Source organism: Schistocerca serialis, chromosome 6 (assembly GCF_023864345.2).
Source record: "Schistocerca serialis cubense isolate TAMUIC-IGC-003099 chromosome 6, iqSchSeri2.2, whole genome shotgun sequence".
NCBI lineage: Eukaryota > Metazoa > Arthropoda > Insecta > Orthoptera > Acrididae > Schistocerca > Schistocerca serialis.
The window spans coordinates 203,122,264-203,135,034 of record NC_064643.1 but is presented as its reverse complement, the minus strand read 5'-3'; the positions used below and the strand labels follow the sequence as shown (position 1 = coordinate 203,135,034).

The window sequence follows — 12,771 nt, the reverse complement described above, 5'->3', positions numbered from 1 at the left end:
CTCTACCACCTGAGCTACCGAAGCACGACTCACGCCCGGTACTCACAGCTGTACTTCTGCCAGTACCTCGTCTCCTACCTTCCAAGCTTTACAGAAGCTCTCCTGCGAACCTTGCAGAACTAGCACTCCTGAAAGAAAGGATATTGCGGAGACATGGCTTAGCCACAGCCTGGGGGATGTTTCCAGAATGAGATTTTCACTGCAGCGGAGTGTGCGCTGATATGAAACTTCCTGGCAGATTAAAACTGTTGCCCGACCGAGACTCGAACTCGGGGCCTTTGCCTTTGGCGGGCAAGTGCTCTACCACCTGAGCTACCGAAGCACGACTCACGCCCGGTACTCACAGCTTTACTTCTGCCAGTACCTCGTCTCCTACCTTCCAAGCTTTGCAGAAGCTCTCCTGCGAACCTTGCAGAACAAGCACTCCTGAAAGAAAGGATATTGCGGAGACATGGCTTAGCCACAGCCTGGGGGATGTTTCCAGAATGAGATTTTCACTCTGCAGCGGAGTGTAGCTCAGGTGGTAGAGCACTTGCCCGCGAAAGGCAAAGGTCCCGAGTTCGAGTCTCGGTCGGGCACACAGTTTTAATCTGCCAGGAAGTTTCAGATCTATGACCATTTGTGCTGCCTTTCTTTGTGTAGATATGTCATCGAAATGTGCATTCCCAGAAATTTTTTCCTTCCAAATTCAAGCCTTTGTTTTGATACAAATGCAATGGAAACAAGTGTTTGGCGTCATTGACCGGGAGGCCCCTTACAGGGCAGGTCCGGCCACCATGGTGCAGGTCTTATATTCGACGCCACATTGGGCGACCTGTGCGCCGGATAAGGGATGAAATGATGATGGAGTCAACACAACACCCAGTTCCTGAGCGGAGAAAATCCCACACCCAGCTGAGAACCGAACCCGGGCCCGTAGGACAGCAATCCGTCACGCTGACCACTCAGCTATCGGGCCTGGCTTTTGATTCAAATAAACTGTGTTAAGGTGACATATAGAACGGGACAGCTTCACTCCAGCTCTGAGGATTAATGCGCTCGCTTCTTGACAAAATATGGCCTTCTAGTACTGCTCTATGTCACCTCATTTTTCAAGATTGTCCGCGCCATTACAGTCTGTACACTAACGTCATTACTTGCTATTAGAAAGATCTACCAACCACTTTTCATTCTTTGCCAAATTTGTTTCTTGAGTGCAGCTGAGCGTGGAGAGTGACACGTAAGGCCTTGCACGTTCACCTTCTAACCGTGGTCTTCTAACTCTGCGCAAGCGGATAATGAAAACTTTTTACTGCAGAGAAACCCACTTCTGTCGTATCAGATGCTAGCGCATAGAATATTTAATGTTTTCACGATCGATGTTCAAGACTCTGTTTTTACGCCTTTGGCACCTAGCGAGTTTTAGTAGCTATCAGGACGCGTGATGTAGTATGTCCCTCTTTCACGATCCAGTTTCATATATTACTGGGTTCTTTCAAATAATAACGATACATGCGGGAATGGCTTCTGAACGAAGACGCTGTCGGATTCCATTTTGCATCCTTGTCCATTCGGGATTTTGCTCTATATCTAATGACCTCGAGACTGAGTGGACGTTGCAATCAAAAAGTCCTATCCTGTTTCTCCTTTTGGTAAGATACCAACACTGTACATGCCATCAGTAAATTTTATCACACTCTTCAGACCTGATGCTACGATGCATATTGCAGCTATTATTCTTCACATCCGATGCCGATATATGACGTGTATTTAGTACATACAGCCGGCTGGGGTGGCCGATCGGTTCTAGGGGCTACAGTCTGGAACCGGGCGACCGCTACGGTCGCAGGTTCGAATCCTGCCTCGGGAATGGGTGTGTGTGATGTCTTTATGTTAGTTAGGTTTAAGTAGTTCTAAGTTCTAGAGGACTGATGACCTCAGAAGTTAAGTCCCATAGTGAACAGAGCCATTTGAACCATTCAGTATATGCAGTGAACAAAACTTTGTTCCACGAATTTCAAAACAGGCTTGAAAAGTTGACTCAGTGGCAGTGTACTTCAGACTATATTTTGCTCCGGTGAAACTGTTGTGTAGTGTGTATGACACATATAAAAAAAAAGAGACTGATTCTGCAACTTCGTGTTCACACATGTAGGTTCACAACGATCCGTTAGAAAGGGCTGTGCTATCTCGAAGGAAGAGGAAAGAGAATGCTCATCAACTGAATTAAATTCACTGACAATCAGTCTGCAGTTGCGCTCTCCACTGTTTTACTGATGGTATTTAATTTAAGTGATCGATTTCGAAACTGTGGAATCTTCTGGCATGACTGTGGCAATCCAGCTCAAGCGAGACACTGAAGTAACTAAAGCGACGACTTATAGTTTTTCAGCTGAATGGATTATTTATTGCTTTAAAGTGTTTCGTTGAAACACGAAGCTGGAAATTTTTTTGTATGTGAGGCCCACTACACGACTACCGCTGATAGTAATGGAAAAAGGGCCCAACCGTATACCAACAACAGATGTGTTGTTCACCACGGTGGTAAACATGTTACAGCTGTAAACAGAATACTGGAAAAATACAGTCAAACTACGAGAGACATTGCTTACAAAACACTGGGGTGACCTCTTCCAAGCTATTTCACAGTTATATGGGATTAGAAATAACAGGCGGCGACATAGGTATACAATGAAAGGCAGCAGAAATGGTCATAGAACTGTTTGACCCACGGGATAGCACCAAAAGAATGCTAAAATGCTTGCAATGGCAGACACTTAAAGATACGAGGCATATTCGGAAACTAAAGGTCCGATTAGGTACGAAATGTAAACCACTATGAAAATCCGATGGAACTTTGCACATATGTGCTGAACAGTGTCTTCAGCGTGCCTGTCGATCGCGTCACGTCGCTCTTTTCAGTTCAGAGCGCGAAGTGATCACGTAAATGGAAATGCCGTGTGGCTAGGGCCTCCCGTCGGGTCGACCGTACGCCTGGTGCAAGTCTTCGAGTTGACGCCACTTCGACGACCTGCGTGTCGATTGGGATGAAATGATGATGATAAGGAACCCACAACACCCAGTCCCTGAGGGGAGAAATTTCTTCGGCGCAGCCGGGAATCGAACCCGGGCCGGTAGGTATGACTGCTCAGGTAGCAGGGGCAGACAGTGATCACGTAGAAATGCCTTAAACAATAGTGTCTCCCGCCAAATATGTAGATCTCGTGAGAGATTTCGCCTGAAGCTACGCAAGCCACATAACATAAATGTCATGCATTTCTTTCTAGCACTAGAACAGCGAAAGTGGTCAAAATACACCGTTGGGATTTTACTTTTGGCAATAACGAATTACGATTTCAACTGGTTTCCCTCGAACTTTGAAGCTTGTCCTTATTTCTTCTACTTTTGACGGTAGTGTACTGCAACTGACTGAATTTTCACGATTTCATGGATTTTTCGTGAAGCATATTTATAACAGCGGGAGGTGTCAGTTCACTCCCGGCGTCTCTCCTTTTTAGTATGTTTCTGTTCTCAAAATTACAAAGGTACTTGCGCTGCATTTTGAATTGGTCAATAATCGCTTTCTCGGACGATGATATGCATGTTTTGGAAACGTTTCCACGCTAGGCAGTGAAACTTAACTTTTCAGTCGTATTTCGCGGGTTACTGTTGTTGCTCGGCACACCATTTTGTGTTGTTTTGCCTGTAACAGGCATTTTTTATTACGTCGCGCAAGCGCTGTCATACTCATTAAGGCATTTTGCCTACTCTGCAGAATTGAGATGTTGAATCAGAAAGTCAGATGGTGATGCCACTGCGAATAGCAAGACTTAGGAGGAGTTACCGTCAGTGGATGTCTCTGCATCTCAATTCTTTCCGTGTCCCAGGGGTCGACTGGCGCAGCGATGAAGATGGTTGCTAGAGATTGAACGGAATGGGAGGTCTCTAACACGTACTGAAGGAGAGAAGGGAACCCACAGCATATGAACGACACCGAGTGGATGAATCTGTCATCAGTGCCTTCTTAATTCTTTTTAGTGAATCTATGCTACGTATCACGTAATCAAATAAACGGGATGAAATAAAAACCACCATTTTGACCAAATCGTAGGGGAAATAGGAGAAAATGAGTGGTATCATATACGCCAGAGGTGTTTTTGGTGTTAAAGGTTTTTTCTAGCAGGACCGCCGGCTGCGTTCTTGGGTGCCTAATTATATCCGGAATAAAATGATCAGTAAGAGATTCCGCAAAGATATTAGATTCCTGCGCTTCGCTGAGAAGTCATTTCGAACTCAATGCGTCCTTAAAGACCAGTTCGCTTTTATTTCTGAAACTTCGTGTAAAACTGGTTCAGCTTTGCTGCTCTGGTGAAAATATTACACTTGGTGAGCATTTACGTAGCAAGAGGTAATTTTACCCAGTTTATGCTAAACAAACCTAGCGAACGTGGATTCAGGTTTTGGGTGACTGCAGCCGTTGCATCCAAGTATATTTCCCATGCCTTCGAGTACATTGTTAAGGAGGAAGGCCGACCAGACAACCAGCTATTGGAAGAGTACTTCGTTCTTCACCTCATAGAGCCATTTCTAAGCTAAGGACGGATTATGGTAACAGACAACTTCTAGAAACTTCTAGAAATTTCACAGAGAGAAACGTGGTTGGTAGGAAGATTGAACGAGACTCGCCAAGAAATCCTCGACAGCGGAAGAAGTTCGGATGATTTGGGGGACGGGACCAAGCAGCGAGGTCATCGGTCCCACCGGATTAGGCAAGAGTGGGGAAAGAAGTCGGCCGTCGCCTTTCAGAGGAACCATTGCGGCATTTGCCTGAAGCGATTTAGGAAAATCACGGGAAACCTAAATCAGGATGGCCGGACGCGGGTTTGAACCGCCGTCCTCCCGAATGCCAGTCCAGAGTGCCAACCATTGCGCCACCCCGCCCGGTAGCACGAAGAAGAGTAATTTTAAAGCAGTTCTGCATTAAAAAAAGAAAAAAATTACAAGATACGGGGTGCACCTGGACAGTACACCATCCAACGGAAGAAGAACAACGCCATTATTCTCTGCACGGTACATCCTGAAGTAGCAGCAAGCGAAAAAGGAATGAAGAAATCCTGAACTGTTACCCTTTACAGGGCCGGAAAATACAGTGTTTACGTCGTTAGTCAAATGATTCTTAGATATACAACTATGGTTTCGTGCAGGAGATGGACGATGCATGTCCTTTACAACGTCCCAGACATGACAGCAAGCGAACGAGTAACGTCTGGAGGACCGAACAAATAATTATAAGAAAAACAACAAAAACGAAAGATGTTTGAAACTGGAATGCGCAAAGAGAACAAGAACCACGACGTCCGTGCGAAATACGAACTAGCCGTATGGGGAAAATGTGTGCAGACTCCAACGTTCAGGAACAAACTACATAAATGAAGAAGTTCTAGGAACTTGGGGAGTAGGTCCCATTAATGGGTAAGTGTGCGCTTTGTACCGTAATAAGAATCTAAAAATGTTAGAACTTCCACGTAAAGCATTGATTCAAATGAGTACATGAGATACAGATGAACAAAAATAAAACATAGATTTTACATTAACCATGTTGTGTGTTTTAAATGAAAATCACTTTATGACTCAAATGACGAATTTTCGCTGCTCTGGGAGTATCACATTTTCCTTCGTTCTAGTGCTAATCAGACTGTTCTACACATTCTTATTCTGATCCTTTCTGCGGGCAGCCTCCTCATTTCTTATACTGTCACTACACACATACTTCCATAACACTACAACTCAGTTATTTCCGGTTTTTCTCGCAGTCTTTGGCTCGTATCTTTAAGTGTCTGACATTGCAGATATTTTAGCATTGTCGTGGTGCTACCCCGTGGGTCAAACAGATCTATGACCAGAATGAGATTTTCACTCTGCAGCGGAGTTTGCGCTGATATGAAACTTCCTGGAAGATTAAAACTGTGTGCCCGACCGAGACTCGAACTCGGGACCTTTGCCTTTGGCGGGCAAGTGCTCTACCACCTGAGCTACCGAAGCACGACTCACGCCCGGTACTCACAGCTGTACTTCTGCCAGTACCTCGTCTCCTACCTTCCAAGCTTTACAGAAGCTCTCCTGCGAACCTTGCAGAACTAGCACTCCTGAAAGAAAGGATATTGCGGAGACATGGCTTAGCCACAGCCTGGGGGATGTTTCCAGAATGAGATTTTCACTGCAGCGGAGTGTGCGCTGATATGAAACTTCCTGGCAGATTAAAACTGTTGCCCGACCGAGACTCGAACTCGGGGCCTTTGCCTTTGGCGGGCAAGTGCTCTACCACCTGAGCTACCGAAGCACGACTCACGCCCGGTACTCACAGCTTTACTTCTGCCAGTACCTCGTCTCCTACCTTCCAAGCTTTGCAGAAGCTCTCCTGCGAACCTTGCAGAACTAGCACTCCTGAAAGAAAGGATATTGCGGAGACATGGCTTAGCCACAGCCTGGGGGATGTTTCCAGAATGAGATTTTCACTCTGCAGCGGAGTGTAGCTCAGGTGGTAGAGCACTTGCCCGCGAAAGGCAAAGGTCCCGAGTTCGAGTCTCGGTCGGGCACACAGTTTTAATCTGCCAGGAAGTTTCAGATCTATGACCATTTGTGCTGCCTTTCTTTGTGTAGATATGTCATCGAAATGTGCATTCCCAGAAATTTTTTCCTTCCAAATTCAAGCCTTTGTTTGATACAAATGCAATGGAAACAAGTGTTTGGCGTCATTGACCGGGAGGCCCCTTACAGGGCAGGTCCGGCCACCATGGTGCAGGTCTTATATTCGACGCCACATTGGGCGACCTGTGCGCCGGATGGGGATGAAATGATGATGGAGTCAACACAACACCCAGTTCCTGAGCGGAGAAAATCCCACACCCAGCTGAGAACCGAACCCGGGCCCGTAGGACAGCAATCCGTCACGCTGACCACTCAGCTATCGGGCCTGGCTTTTGATACAAATAAACTGTGTTAAGGTGACATATAGAACGGGACAGCTTCACTCCAGCTCTGAGGATTAATGCGCTCGCTTCTTGACAAAATATGGCCTTCTAGTACTGCTCTATGTCACCTCATTTTTCAAGATTGTCCGCGCCATTACAGTCTGTACACTAACGTCATTACTTGCTATTAGAAAGATCTACCAACCACTTTTCATTCTTTGCCAAATTTGTTTCTTGAGTGCAGCTGAGCGTGGAGAGTGACACGTAAGGCCTTGCACGTTCACCTTCTAACCGTGGTCTTCTAACTCTGCGCAAGCGGATAATGAAAACTTTTTACTGCAGAGGAACCCACTTCTGTCGTATCAGATGCTAGCGCATAGAATATTTAATGTTTTCACGATCGATGTTCAAGACTCTGTTTTTACGCCTTTGGCACCTAGCGAGTTTTAGTAGCTATCAGGACGCGTGATGTAGTATGTCCCTCTTTCACGATCCAGTTTCATATATTACTGGGTTCTTTCAAATAATAACGATACATGCGGGAATGGCTTCTGAACGAAGACGCTGTCGGATTCCATTTTGCATCCTTGTCCATTCGGGATTTTGCTCTATATCTAATGACCTCGAGACTGAGGGGACGTTGCAATCAAAAAGTCCTATCCTGTTTCTCCTTTTGGTAAGATACCAACACTGTACATGCCATCAGTAAATTTTATCACATTCTTCAGACCTGATGCTACGATGCATATTGCAGCTATTATTCTTCACATCCGATGCCGATATATGATGTGTATTTAGTACATACAGCCGGCTGGGGTGGCCGATCGGTTCTAGGGGCTACAGTCTGGAACCGGGCGACCGCTACGGTCGCAGGTTCGAATCCTGCCTCGGGAATGGGTGTGTGTGATGTCTTTATGTTAGTTAGGTTTAAGTAGTTCTAAGTTCTAGAGGACTGATGACCTCAGAAGTTAAGTCCCATAGTGCACAGAGCCATTTGAACCATTCAGTATATGCAGTGAACAAAACTTTGTTCCACGAATTTCAAAACAGGCTTGAAAAGTTGACTCAGTGGCAGTGTACTTCGGACTATATTTTGCTCCGGTGAAACTGTTGTGTAGTGTGTATGACACATATAAAAAAAAAGAGACTGATTCTGCAACTTCGTGTTCACACATGTAGGTTCACAACGATCCGTTAGAAAGGGCTGTGCTATCTCGAAGGAAGAGGAAAGAGAATGCTCATCAACTGAATTAAATTCACTGACAATCAGTCTGCAGTTGCGCTCTCCACTGTTTTACTGATGGTATTTAATTTAAGTGATCGATTTCGAAACTGTGGAATCTTCTGGCATGACGGTGGCAATCCAGCTCAAGCGAGACACTGAAGTAACTAAAGCGACGACTTAAGGTTCTTCAGCTGAATGGATTATTTATTGCTTTAAAGTGTTTCGTTGAAACACGAAGCTGGAAATTTTTTTATATGTGAGGCCCACTACACGACTACCGCTGATAGTAATGGAAAAAGGGCCCAACCGTATACCAACAACAGATGTGTTGTTCACCACGGTGGTAAACACGTTACAGCTGTAAACAGAATACTGGAAAAATGCAGTCAAACTACGAGAGAAATTGCTTACAAAACACTGGGGTGACCTCTTCCAAGCTATTTCACAGTTATATGGGATTATAAATAACAGGCGTCGACATAGGTATACAATGAAAGGCAGCAGAAATGGTCATAGATCTGTTTGACCCACGGGATAGCACCAAAAGAATGCTAAAATGCTTGCAATGGCAGACACTTAAAGATACGAGGCATATTCGGAAACTAAAGGTCCGATTAGGTACGAAATGTAAACCACTATGAAAATCCGATGGAACTTTGCACATATGTGCTGAACAGTGTCTTCAGCGTGCCTGTCGATCGCGTCACGTCGCTCTTTTCAGTTCAGAGCGCGAAGTGATCACGTAAATGGAAATGCCGTGTGGCTAGGGCCTCCCGTCGGGTCGACCGTACGCCTGGTGCAAGTCTTCGAGTTGACGCCACTTCGACGACCTGCGTGTCGATTGGGATGAAATGATGATGATAAGGAACCCACAACACCCAGTCCCTGAGGGGAGAAATTTCTTCGGCGCAGCCAGGAATCGAACCCGGGCCGGTAGGTATGACTGCTCAGGTAGCAGGGGCAGACAGTGATCACGTAGAAATGCCTTAAACAATAGTGTCTCCCGCCAAATATGTAGATCTCGTGAGAGATTTCGCCTGAAGCTACGCAAGCCACATAACATAAATGTCATGCATTTCTTTCTTCTTGACAATTTTCAGCCGCATTCTGCAGGGGCAATGAAGACGCTCCTGCAGCGTTTTCAATGGGTAGTGTTTGATCACCCACAATACAGCCCTTAGTTGGCTCGCTCCCTTGTTCATCTCTGCTCACATTAACCGCTGGCTACGAAGAAAACATTTTGGCACAAACGACGAAGGCAGACCAGAGTAGAGAATTGGCGGAAAGCACAGGCGGCTGCTTTCTGTGACAAAGGTACTGGAAAGTTTGTACAACGTCATGACAAATGTCTATGTTGGAGGGGCGACTATTTAGAGAGGTATCTGGAGGGTGTGGCTAACTGTTGTTAATAAAAAAATTTGATTTTCACTGTGGTTTTCATTTCGTGACCTATCAGACCTTACTTTCTGAACAGCCCTCGTACAGACGTGACTACCTGTCAAAGGACTGAATATCCATCTTTTGCAGTGCGGACCGCTGCTTGACGTGCAGGAAGACGATGAGGGCCATTCGAATTCCAGCGCCATGGCCAGCTGTGATAGATTTCTCACTGAGGATCACTCTGATCGAGGTGGTCCCGCAGATTCCCGATTGGGTTTAAATCCTCAAGTATGGCAACCTGTGGAGTACAGTAAACATGTCCTAGTGCTCTTCGAACCGCGCGCGTACACAGCGAGCTGTGTGACATTCCGCATTGTTCTGCTGGTAGATGCCGTCGTTCCAAAGGAAAACAAACTGCAAGAGGGGGCGGACGTTGTCTCCAAGGATAGATGCGTACACATGTCGATCCACTACGACTTCCGGAATGACCTTATCACGCATGGATGCCACGAAAACATTTCCAGAACTACCACGCTCCCTCTTCCAGCCTGGACCCTTCCAACATTTCGGACATTTAGCATCGTTCACGCCAACGCCCATCTTTCCGACAGAGGATGAAAAGCGATTCATCTGAAACGGCCATATGTCGCCACTCAATAGGCGCCCAGATGCGTTACTGGCGTCCCGATTCTAGCTTTCTTTGTCGACTGAGAGCAGTCATCATGGAACATTAGCCAGGTGCCACCTGGGGAATCCCAAACAAAGTAACGCTCGCTAAATGGTCGTTGAGGTGACACTGTTGCTAGTTCCTTGGTTCATCCAGAGAGTTAGTTGCTCCACTGTTGCTCGGGTACATCTCCTCAGATTTACCCCTGTCATCTACGGCTCATGTTGCAACGCAGTTGCCTCGGCGCCGATTTTCGAATCACCATTTTGCCATTTACAGATACTTTAACCAAGGCGGCACACGAACAGCTTACAAACTTAACCGTTCCAGAAATGATTGCAGCCTTGGCCTGAAAGCAAATGATCATGCCACTTTGGACGCGAGATAAATCGCTCCGTTTCTGCATTGCGTCAATGGCTTCACTTTTTTTGCGCCACTCTGGCACGCTTCACATACCCTCGACTACCAGTGCTGCTACCTGCCGTCCGTGACGGTTGTTGCACGTTGTCGTCGAACACAGGCGTGGCCACATTAATGTGACTGGACTGTGTAGACGCCAACTAGCCCGTGACAGCCTACCTCCAATGTCTCATGAAACAGTATTTAGTGGGTAATCCTGCAATATACAGCAGATGCCAAAGCATTGCTTTTGTGGGAAGCATGAATCCGCATTAGACAACTACACCGCACGCAGGGGCATTTCAGTAGTCATTTTTCTGACGCCACATTGGAAGTTCTTTATGGAGTACCCAATTCCTCGTTAGAGGATACACCCTCCATCTCTTTCATCAGGGCAATTTCCCGCACCTCCCCATCCCGGATGTTGAACTTCATGTGACATCTACCCTTCCTTCCAATAATAACCTGGCCTTCTCCCCCCCCCCCCCCACTCCATAGGGTCCCTTTTTTCCTCCCCTGACTCCCTGCACCTCCTCCTTGGCTGTGTTCCTCTCCCATCCCTTAGCTCCCCAGCAATCCTTCGGCGTGCCCCCCACCTCATCCCCCTTTACTCCCCTCCTCCTCGCCTCCTTTTCCCCTTCTTCCCTTGTACCCCCCTGCCCCAGCAGTTCCTCCCAGGATTTTATCCTTTATCTGTGTGCTGCGTTAGTGTTCTGTTTCGGTGTCGTTATAGAATGGCATCTAGTGATGTAGTTTTCATTGTGTGATCGACCTGTTTTTCGTCCATGACTGTTCCTTGCTACGCCGTCCGTCAAGTGGCAGTTTTAATTGTTCTACGAAGTTTTATGCTCCAACCGTACTTTGACTGGTGCCTTTTACTGTAGTGTATGCTTTTTGTGTAACATACTTTTTTAGATTTTTATCTCCGATTTACAGTCACCGCTTTGTACGCTTTCTTTTCTTCTGTTCCGCCTTTTTTGTTTCTATATTCCGCCATGTTATCTTCTTTATATTGTTTTTAAATGTGTTCCTGTCTATTTATGTCTCTCGGCTGAAGAGCAGGGCATATGCTGCTGCCAGCCTGCCCCTGAGGGGGAATGTACATGACAATTAAGAAAAAAAAAGGCTAACAGGCGGACTCTGGTAGCCAAAATGTGCAGTAGAGGCGAAGTGTATGGTTCTTGTATGGAACATTGTCAGACTCTGTTAGAGAAATCTCGAGTGCTCTGGTCTTGGTTCAATGGATCTTCCCCAAGGACGTGATAATTTAAGCTCAACTTTGGGTAACTCTGACCTACTCGGGATTTACAACAACTATAAACAGAGATAGTCCCTACAATTTCTTTATTGCTTGTGCGAAAAAGGGCAGCACCATGCAGTTCCATTGCTGCGCGACTTACAAACAACACATGTCCAAACAGTTTTTATCCGAAATGATCTGAACCATCAATCTAAAAGCTAACTATGTAAAGATAAGTGTGTGAACGACTAATAAATGGTCTCTGACGCGTATTGACATTGGGGCACAAGAAATGCGTTCGCGTTTTGCTCTCTAATACATCGTGGTTTATCGCCGTCCCCGAGAACTGATGCAGCAGTGAACATAAACGAATTTCATACTTGTTCAGGAACACTGCAGTATAAAGTTTCTGACCCTCATAGGACTATCAACTATGAACATTCAGGTTATCAGTAACTGTACTGTTGTGAATAAAACATATAGCGATCATATCACTTGTTCTTCTGAAAAGAAGTCATATTGAACAACCACCAAGAGTACGAAATATCATTAGACACAATAAGTGCTCTGGGGCCATTTTCTAATGCTTATAGAGTTCAAAGAGTTGTTTGGTTTTTAATTTCTTTCTTAAATGAATTTTCTGTATATTATAGAAACTGTAATTTAAATGTTTTTATTTGGGGTGTTTCCACGAGCTCATTGGTTCGTAATATTTTATGTTAAACTTTGTGTCTGTGGCGAATAAGCGTTGCTTATATTATCTATGTTAAATTTGGCCGGTGTGGCAACTAAATAAATAAATATGCAAGTTAAATGGAATTTTTCTTTGCGCTCAGCACCTTGCCACTCCCAGATCCTAGGTCCCTCCCTTTTCAGTTCCATTCTCAAGTTCGTGATTCCTGGTGCTGCT

The 12,771-nt window shown here is 45.6% G+C and overlaps 2 non-coding genes across 2 annotated transcripts; both read right to left on the bottom strand.

Moving 5' to 3' along the window:
• Positions 1-248: 248 nt before the first annotated feature.
• Positions 249-323, bottom strand: Trnaw-cca (transfer RNA tryptophan (anticodon CCA)). The gene has a single exon. It is a non-coding gene; the product is annotated as a tRNA-Trp (tRNA).
• A 5,922-nt stretch (positions 324-6,245) lies between these two features.
• On the bottom strand, positions 6,246-6,320 carry Trnaw-cca (transfer RNA tryptophan (anticodon CCA)). Its single transcript has one exon. It is a non-coding gene; the product is annotated as a tRNA-Trp (tRNA).
• Positions 6,321-12,771: the final 6,451 nt, after the last annotated feature.